This window comes from Tamandua tetradactyla, chromosome 15, assembly GCF_023851605.1.
Source record: "Tamandua tetradactyla isolate mTamTet1 chromosome 15, mTamTet1.pri, whole genome shotgun sequence".
Lineage (NCBI taxonomy): Eukaryota > Metazoa > Chordata > Mammalia > Pilosa > Myrmecophagidae > Tamandua > Tamandua tetradactyla.
This window is the reverse complement of record NC_135341.1, coordinates 18448989-18458809: the sequence shown is the minus strand read 5'-3', so window position 1 is coordinate 18458809 and position 9821 is coordinate 18448989.

Here is a 9821-nt window from a genome sequence, read left to right as displayed (position 1 = left end):
GTTTAAACTAAACAAACAAACAAAAAAAAAACAAAAAGAAAACAGAATTGACTTTAACCTATTACTGTGCAGAGTGACTGCACATATGTATCTAAAACTGAGCTGGCTAATAAAGTAGCCAGCAGCCATGTGTAATTCCTGAGTACTTGAGATGTGAATAGTCTAAATCAAGAAGTGCTATGTAAAATACACACTGGATTTCAAAGACTTAGGAGAAAAATGTAAATATCTCATTCATATTATATTGGCTAGATGTTAAAATAATTGGGTTAAATAAAATATATTTAAAAATTACTGGAATATTTAAAAGTTTATCTGTGGCTCACATACTTGCATTTGACAGGCTAGTTTAGCATATTAAAGATTTTCCATAAAAGACATCATCAAACTGAGAAATATCTAGAGAACTTTTTTTTTAATCTAAACATATTTTGAACATGTTTCTGTTACAATATATAGAGAATAGATCTCATTTTTTTAAATGGTTGCTTGGTATTCCATTTAGAATGTGCTGGTTTATTTAACCATTCTGTTATTGATAAATATTTTTGTAATGTTGATTTTTGTGTGTCACAGAGTGCTGCAATGAACATCGTTATATAGCAGTCATTGTACACTTGTGTTAGAAATAATAGTTCATTCACTCACTGAGCCTTTGCTATGTGCCAAGTACTGTTTTGTACTTGATATCAATTGCCTCATTCAATTCTAAGTTCATGTGGTAAGTTATCTCCATTGTACAAGCAGGAAGGTTACGTGATAGAGAGGTAGTTATCAAAAACAGATTGAGACACTCTTATCAGAAAAATGAGAAAAACTGCTGCATAGACCGAACCAGAAGCTGGTTCAATGGGAAACGATAGTCTTCACTTAGCTTTGCTGTGGGCAATAGGTGGGCTAGTGCATGAGGAGCCCTCTCGATGGGCCTACAGGGCAAGGGTGCTCTCTAAAAGTTGTCATCATTGTTGCTGTGGTTACTATCTGATGAGGAAGATGAAGATAAGATTCTATGTGAATGAAACTTACTAAACTCTGAGGGATATTTTTACCATGGACCTGGATTTGCTGTCTGGGTTCTGAAATTACAGAAATGGGCAATACTCCTTAACCTGACAAGAGTTCTGCACTAACTTACAGACCTCATACTGTAAAAAGGCACTACAGGTTAAAACGATAAATTGGTTTTAAAACTGTTTACATTTCTGAATGAATGGCCACTGTTCTGGTTTGCTAGCTGCCAGAATGGCAGAAATGGAATGGCTTTTAAAAGGGGAAATTTAAGTTGCAAGTTTACAGTTCTAAGGCTATGAGATTGTACGAATTGAAGCAAGTCTATAAAAATGTCCAAATTAAGGCACCAACAAGAGGTTACCATCTCTCAAGAAAGGTTGATGACATTCAGGGTTTGTCTCTTAACTGGAAAGGCACATGGCAAACATGGCGACATCTGCTAGCTTTCTCTCCAGGTTTCTTGTTTCATGAAGCTTCTCTGGGGGCATATTCCTTCATCATTTCTAAAGGTCTCTGGCTACTTGGGCTCTCATGGTTCTCATGGCTCTCTCATGGCCCTTTTGCAGCTCTCAAGCTATTTCCAAAGTGCTCCCTTTTTTAGAGGATTCCAGTAAGCCAATCAAGATCCATCTGGGATGGATGGAGTCACATCTCCCGCTAATCCAAGGTAATACCCGCTAATACCCACAATTAACCAAGTCACAATTTCGCAGAGATAATCTAATCGAGATTCTGATTTACGTTGAACAGGGATTAAGAGAAACAGTTGTTCCCACAAGATTGGATCAAGATTAAAGCATGGCTTTTCCAGGTTACATAATCCTTTCAAACCAGCACAGCCATTAAGTAGATTAAACAGGAATCATAAAGAATTATTACACCAGTGGCTCCGTTTTCCCATTGCCCTGAACTGATGAGGCCTGTACACACTACCAGGAATGACTACGTGCCTCCTGTCTGCCAATCTACCCCCTACCCCCCATCCCCCATCTCAAGTTGGACTCCTCAAAGACAGGAACCTGATCTTGGTAGATTACATTTATGGTTCAGGAAAAATTCACTTTCTCTTAGCATTCTCCCCCAACCTTCATGAGAAAAGTACACTTTGTTGAGCTTGGTTGTGACTTTCTTTCGCCAGTGAGATGTTATTAAATATGATAAGAGCAAAGGAAGGGGTGGACTTGTTCTCCTGTACTTCTGCCATTGCCTGGTGAATACATCATTGGTAGCTCACACTAGTCTCAGAACAATAGGAAACACACTGAGCAGAAGTCCCCCACCCAACCCACTTACCCACAGATTGAAGCAAAATTGCTCTAGCCTCTAATATGTGCACTAGCCAGAAACATCTGCTTGTTATTTTATGCTACTGAATGTGGGGGTGTTTTGTTACTCAGCATTATTGGGGTTACAGCTGACTGAAACAATGTTTCATTTATCTTGACATCCCCAGTACCTACATTAGTTTCTATATAAACTGCCATTGAATATCTTTTAACTGGAATGGAATTAAGTTGAATATGTTGATAATAAATTTTGCCTTTATATGTATATTAGAGAGTATCATAAGGTTTCTTCCTTGTTCTCCAAATCTTCTGAAATTAAATTAAGTCCATGAAGTGCAAGTTTACAGTCACATTCTATCCTGGATAAGAGGGCAGTGGTCAGTCATTTCATGATCATCCTTAAAGAATACATTGCTTTGGTTTATCATTGACTTGAAAGAATATATGTTTAAAGGGTCTTTTGCTTATATATCTGGAAGGATAGTCGTGCTTAAATAGAATATGCTTTAAAAATATCTGCTGTGCCAGTTTGAAACTATTATGTACCCCAGAAAAGCCATGTTTTAATCCTGATCTGATCTTGTGGGGCCAGTCTATTGTTTAGTGTGGGAAACTTTCATTAGATTGTTTCCATGGAGATGTGACACACCTAGCTGTGGATGTGAACTTTTGGGTGAGATGTGACTCCACCCATTCAGGTGGATCTTGATTAGTTTACTAGAGTCCTTTAAATGGGGAAACATTTTGGAGAAACCTCAGATGCAGATGCTTGGAGAACAATTCCTTCAGGGGTGAAAGAGACACAGATGTTTGGAGATGCTTGGAATGCCAACAGAGAAAGAGATGCCTAGACATGGGCAGAGCCCAGCAGATGTTGCCTTGTTCCTTGCCAAGAGATTCTAAGCAAGCCAGAACCCAGAGTTGTGTCCTGGAGGAACTAAGTGAAGGTCCACAGCTGTTTAGAGAGGAAACCATTGGCATCAGAAGTGGAAGCAATGAACCAGGAGCCAAGGACCAGCAGATACCAGCTACCTGCCTTCCCAGATCGGTCTTCCTTCAGCCAAGGTATCTTTCTCTGGATGCCTTAGTTTGGATATATTTGTGGCTTTAGACTTTAAAACTTGTAACTTCCTAAATTTCCTTTCTAACAGCCATTCTATTTCTGGTATATTGCTTTTTGGCAGTATTAGCAAATTTATGCACCACCTGTTGGGATTTTAGATTATTTTAATTTAATTTTTTTTCTTGTCTCCTATTTTTTAATTTAATGATCATGGAATTCACACACCACCACCACCCAATCAATAGGTTTACTATGAGTATAGAGGATTTATATTAAAGACTTACTCCTTGCCTCAACTTACCAAGAGAAAAAACAGCAGTTGGGGAGTGAATTTTGTCATAGTGATAGATAAAAAAAAATGGGTTCATATTGTTTCTCATACAAAAGGAAAACACTGGGGCTTTACTTTTCTAATGTCATTATTTGTTTTTTAATAATTTTGAATATAGAAAGACATAGTTTAGAAGTAAACACCCTCTCATAATTTGAACCTCCCTGCACTGGTTTGAGGCTATTGTGTATCCCAGAAAAGCCATATTCTTTAATCCTGATTCAATATTGTTGGGTAGGACCTCTCAATTAGGTGGTTTCCATGGAGATATGCCTCCACCTGTTCAAGGTAGGTCACTTACTGGAGTCCTTTAAGAGGGAACCATTTTGGAAAAGCTTCAGAGCTGACACAGACAGAGGCCATTGGAGATGCAGAAAGAAATGCCCCTGGAGAACCTCTTGAAAGAGAAGCCAGAAGAGAAAGCTAGCAGACATCGCTGTGTGCTTTCCCAGCTGACAGAGAAACTAGAATGTCATTGGCCTTTTCTTGAGTCAAGGTGTCTTTCTCTGGATGCCTTAATTTGGACATGTTTATTTAGAACTGTAAACTTGTAACTTAATAAATTCCCTTTACAGAAGCCAGCCCATTTTTGGTATATTGCATTTCTGGCAGCATTAACTAAAACACCCCCACACCCTCATAAATGTTTAACATTATGAATTTCAGCTTTACAAATTATATCTATATAGTCACAGTCTGTTGTACAAACATTTTTTCACTAAATCTATCATGGACTTCTTTCCAGAGTAATATACTGAAGGATATTTCATATGAATATATTTCTTATATTTTTATTTATCCAATTTCTTACTGATTTAAGTTGGGATTTTCTTTTCTTTATGAAAACTCTCTTTGGAATTAATGATCCCATATGTACATCTTATGGCACTTGCCGAATTATTTCCCTAGGATAAATTTCTGGTAGTAGCATTCTTGAGTCAAAGAGCAAAGTGATAAATTTTAGATTCAGACATTTTTTTGCTTGTTAGGTTTTTGCTATACTCTTAATTATAAGTTCCTAGGATCATTTCTTTTTGGTATAATTCACTCTGCTTGGTTATGGACAGGATCATCCCTTATGCTCCTCCCAACCCACCCCAACACACATGCCTTTTTCCGCTCTTTAGTCTGTTTATCATAAAAGATAATTTAGGTTTTGATTCTTTAGAAAATGAGTTGGGTATCCAACTGAACTTAAACGTGCTTCAGTCCTGCCAGTGAACAACTCTCAGATTCAAAACCCACAAGATTAATGTTTTATATGATACATTTTTTTCATGGGGAAAAAATGAAAATGCCACCTACTAGAATGCTAATGATACTTTTATCATAAATTCATAGAAATTTAAGGGTGTTAATTCTTCAAGAAGTGCTTGGAATTTAATAAGTGCTCATTTGCAGTGATTAATTGACTTAGAAGAAACATACAATATCGCTTGCCCAACCATTATGCTGGTAGAATCAGTACTAATTTATTAGAAATACAGGAGTATTCTATTTTTTGGGAAACCTGCTCTAGTCCTACAAATAAATATCTTTAGGATATAAAATTCATAGAATAACATTCTATACTATGTAGTTCTTCCTAAGATAAAAGAAAAAAAATGGCAGAATGTCACCTACTCAGGGCACAATGGAAATCTTCTTAGAAGGACTTGGCTAATTTCTCCTGGAGTTTGGAGGGCTCAGAATTTAACTTTATTTGGAAAAGCCTAAAGGGGAGAGGCTGATGGGTCCATCCCTCATGGCAAAGCATGTAGAGAAGACAGTGAGCCAAGAGTATGTGTGCCCCATTGGCCAAAATGGGTACTGCAGGAATTAGCTTTGTTTAAATCTCTTTAAAAAACCCTACTCTGAAGAAGACTGCAGCAGAATGAGGCAGTACAGTGTGTACCATCAGAGCAGACCAGAGGGGGCTTATAGGCAGTTAGCCATAGAGTGAATAACTAGCAGTGGGTTTCCAAAGAACCCATAAAACTGTCCCAAAAGGAAACAGCCAAGTATTTGTTTTTTATTTTATTTTCATTTATTTATTACTCATATATTTTTAAGAGAGAAATTTTAGATTTACGGAAAGAAGCATTCAGAATATACCGAGTTCCCATATAACTATCCTCCCCCACCACAGACACACCCTTTTCCCTGTAAGTAACACATTGTATTACTATGGTATCTTTGTTACAAGTGATGAAACAATATAAAAATTATACTATTAACTATGGTCCATAGTTTACACTGGGGTTCAGTGTTTGTGTTGAACAGTCCTCTGGTTTAAAAAAATTTTTTAAATATTTTTAGAACACAGCTAAAAATTTCCCCTTAATTACATTCAAATATATGATTCAGCAGTGTTAATTACATTTACAATGTTGTGCTACCATCACCACCATCCATTACCAAAATTTTCTGTCACCCAAACAAATTGTACCAATTAAGCATGAACTCCCAATTCCCTACCCCCATGCTGGACCCTGGTAACCTATATTCTAATTTCTGACTCTAGGAGGAAGGAGTCAACTTTTGAAATCTTACAACACTATTTCGATAGGACCATATTCTCCGCTTACATAAGCTCTTCTCCCTCTCCCCATCCCAGCTCTGTAGAGCCTAGAAGCTGCAGAAAGTTGGTAGAAGAGGGGGCAGAACAAGGAGAGAAAGAACAAATCACTCCTGCTTTCCCAGCTAGGGTTCGTTCTGAGCTGCTAGAGAGGAATGCTTTGAACTAGATGAGAAATTGCAGTTTTGGTATTATGATACATTGTACATTTTAATACCTGAAAATGAGATTGCTAATAATTGAATGTTCCTGGGCAAGCCATGGAATCAGCTCTAGGATCTTAACCTGGGCTGGGGAAGAAAAACACAGTAGGAAAGATGGTAAACGGGAATAATTGATGGGGGAATGAATTTGTTTCATTTATGTACTCTTCTTACCAAGTCCAAATCATTTAATAAGCCAGTTTCTCTTCAACGCTGTGTAAACTGCATCTCAACTCTTCAAAACACGAGATAACTGAATTGACACAACGATGCTATGTGACTTGTCAGAGATCTAAAGAAGTTTCTGTACTTGAACCAGATGGTTCTCTTATGATTAAGAGAATACTGGTTCAGACTCACTTGGCGACCATTAGAAATGCAGAATCTCTAGCCCCACAGCATGAGAGAACATGCATTTTAACAAGATTGCCAGGTTGTCCACGTGTACACGGTCATGTGAGAAGCATTGATTGGAGAACTCTATATGTTTTGGATTATCTGCTAGTCAAGGAGTTCCTCACCTTGATCTCTGGGTTGTGAGATGCCGAAAGAGAAGGAACTTGAATTCACGAGACCTGGGCCCTAACTGAGTGACCCTGGGCAAATCATCTCGAGGACTTGCCTTCTACCTCTTCAGAGTTGTTGAATCAGATGAATTATAGGATCCTATTTGACTCTGACATTCACAAATTCTGAAGAATTTCAGATGAAGTAAAGGAAAACATAAAACCCAGTCAAAATTTAATAAACATTGTTGCACATTTATTAAAGAGCACTGCAGGCTTTAATATGTCAGAGGGCACCTGTGATAGAGTGTTCTGTCCAGACATTCAAGCTTATCACTGAGTCCTTTGTGCTAGCCCAAATAAAAGTAATTTCCTGTTTAACAGCAATTATCCCTTCTGCATTCAGGAGGACTCATATTCGATGAAAAAAGAGGATTATTGCTAAAACAAAATGATCTTCAGAGTGGCAGACTGCCAGGAGCCTTGGAATCATTTGTATTGAAATAATTAGTAAATTGGTTTTTGGAAAAACAAAGATATTTGGGATCATTTTCATGTGTAAGGATTTTCCATTCAAAAGAGGAATAGTTGTTTTCAAAATAAAACAAAATAAACATACCCACAAACAAGCACAAAACAAACTCATACCTGCCCTTCCGAAGGCAAGTGTTTGCATTAGTGTGGCTAACGGCCATACTGAGACCTGGAATTGAGGAATTCACCTTTCAGGCATATCACTGACTCGCTATGTGACACTGGCAAAGTTTTCTGGGATTCAGTCCCGTTTTGTCGCAAGTGAATGGTTTATACTATTTTATCCCCCATGTCAATTGAAGTTCCTTAGCAGAAATTGTCTGGAATTCTGGGTTGAGAGGTACAACAAGACCTCAAGCAAGCTCAATGGGAAAGCATCGATCAATTAGTAAGGTCTGTTATGGACAATAGGGGGGACATTAAGTCCCATTTATTTGTGAATTCCTGGACTAGAGTCTCTCTGAGGACATTTAGGATTTCATCCTTTTTTTTTTTTTTTTTGTATGTTGTATGGTGGAGTCACATTTCATTCTTTTTCCATGTGAGTAGCCCTTTATTGCAGTACCATTTGTTGAGTCTTGTTTGTTTGTTTTTGTTGGTTTCTTTGTTTTGTTTGTTTAGAAAGTGCATGGGCTGGGAATCGAACCCAGGTCTCCTGCATGGCAGATGAGAATTCTACCACTGAACACCTCCATTTAGTAATTTAAATATCACAGCCTGAAAACATTTTTAAAGGTTCTTCAAGGATAAAACTAAGGAGACACAGACTGATTTCTAGGTTTTGAAATTTTGCTATTTGGAGTTTTTCAAAAGTTTGAAATATGTGTTTTTCTGTTCTTGATAGCAACACGGAAGACAAGCTCTAAGGAAAAGAAAAATGTGCCTGGATATAAAAGAAAGTCAATGTGAGATATTTGATAGGTTGGAAGTGGTTTATGAAATGAGTCTTCTGTCTTGTTAGAACATAGATTATTGTTCTATTCTGGGTACTTTGTATGAAACAGCTGCCCAATCTATAAATCAGGGCACCCTGCAGTAAGGGAGAGGCATTTTTGTATAAATGACTGTAAATCCAGGAGTAAAAGCATGGATTAACACATTTTTATTGGCTTCTTGACATACTGGTCATTTTATCAGTCATCTGTCTGGAGTGACTGTTCCCCCCATTCCTGTTAAGGGGATTGGTTATGAGGAAAGAGTTTATAGTTCTGTCAGTAGACATGTTCCTTGACCTAACATGGCCAATGGGAGATACATAAATGTGCCCAGCCTGGTTGGAGGGAGTGGTAGCACTGCATTTGGGTTGCTGTTTCAAATGTAAATCCCCAAGAGAAAGCAGGAGGAAAGTGCTCTGTTAGCTTTACAAAGAACGAATCCACTGACAGTCTTTTCTGTTTGTTTGTTTTCTCTTAGATCAATGACCTGGGTCACTGAGCCCCTACTTTAGTCATCTATTCTCTACCTCCTATTTTAAAAATGAAAAGTACACTGTTTTCATGTCATTGCCTGATTCTTTGACAGTTTTGGATAGTCGTCTAATGGCCATTCCCTCCCTCTGCACTTGACAGCAGCAAGCTTATTCATTTATTCATTGTTCTGGTACAAAGGATGCATTTATAATGCTTGCAACCTGCTCTCAGATGTTTAGAAAATAGATGGATGTTTAAACAGAGACAGACAGAGAGACAGGCAGAAAGGTATAACAACTGTGGCAAAATGTTAAAAGTTGGTAAATCTGAGTATCTGGGTGTGTGTGTGTTGGAATTCTATGTATTATTGCTTTGTGGTTAGTTTTGCAACTTTCCTGTACATTTGAAATTATTTCAAAATAAAATGTGTTTTTTTTTTTAAAGTATGCATTTAGGTTCCTCAATGGCAGTAAGACACATGGTTGGCCACCCAGTTTATAGTAGTGCAAAAGATATGGCCTTACTTTCAAGATTTACAAACCAGCAAGAGTCTATAAAATATATTTCAAAGACATAGAACCCAAATATGGATTCTAGCTGATTTTTTGGAAGTCCTTATTCATTTTAAATGAAGAGTCAATAATTTTCTTTGTTTTGATTTATTACTTCAATTGAACCATATCTGTATGGTTCAAAAATTAAAATGAGTCCAACGAAGTCTTATTCTCACCCCTGACCCCATCTACCCGGTTCTCTACCCTTGAGCTCTTATTAATTTCTTGTGTAGCCTCTGGTGCTTATTTTTAGCAGTTACAAGCAATATATTCTTATTTTCCTGCTTTTTTACACAGAAATTGGGATACTGTACATATTGTTCTACATCTTATCCTTTCAATTAATTTATTTTCTGGAGATCTTCCC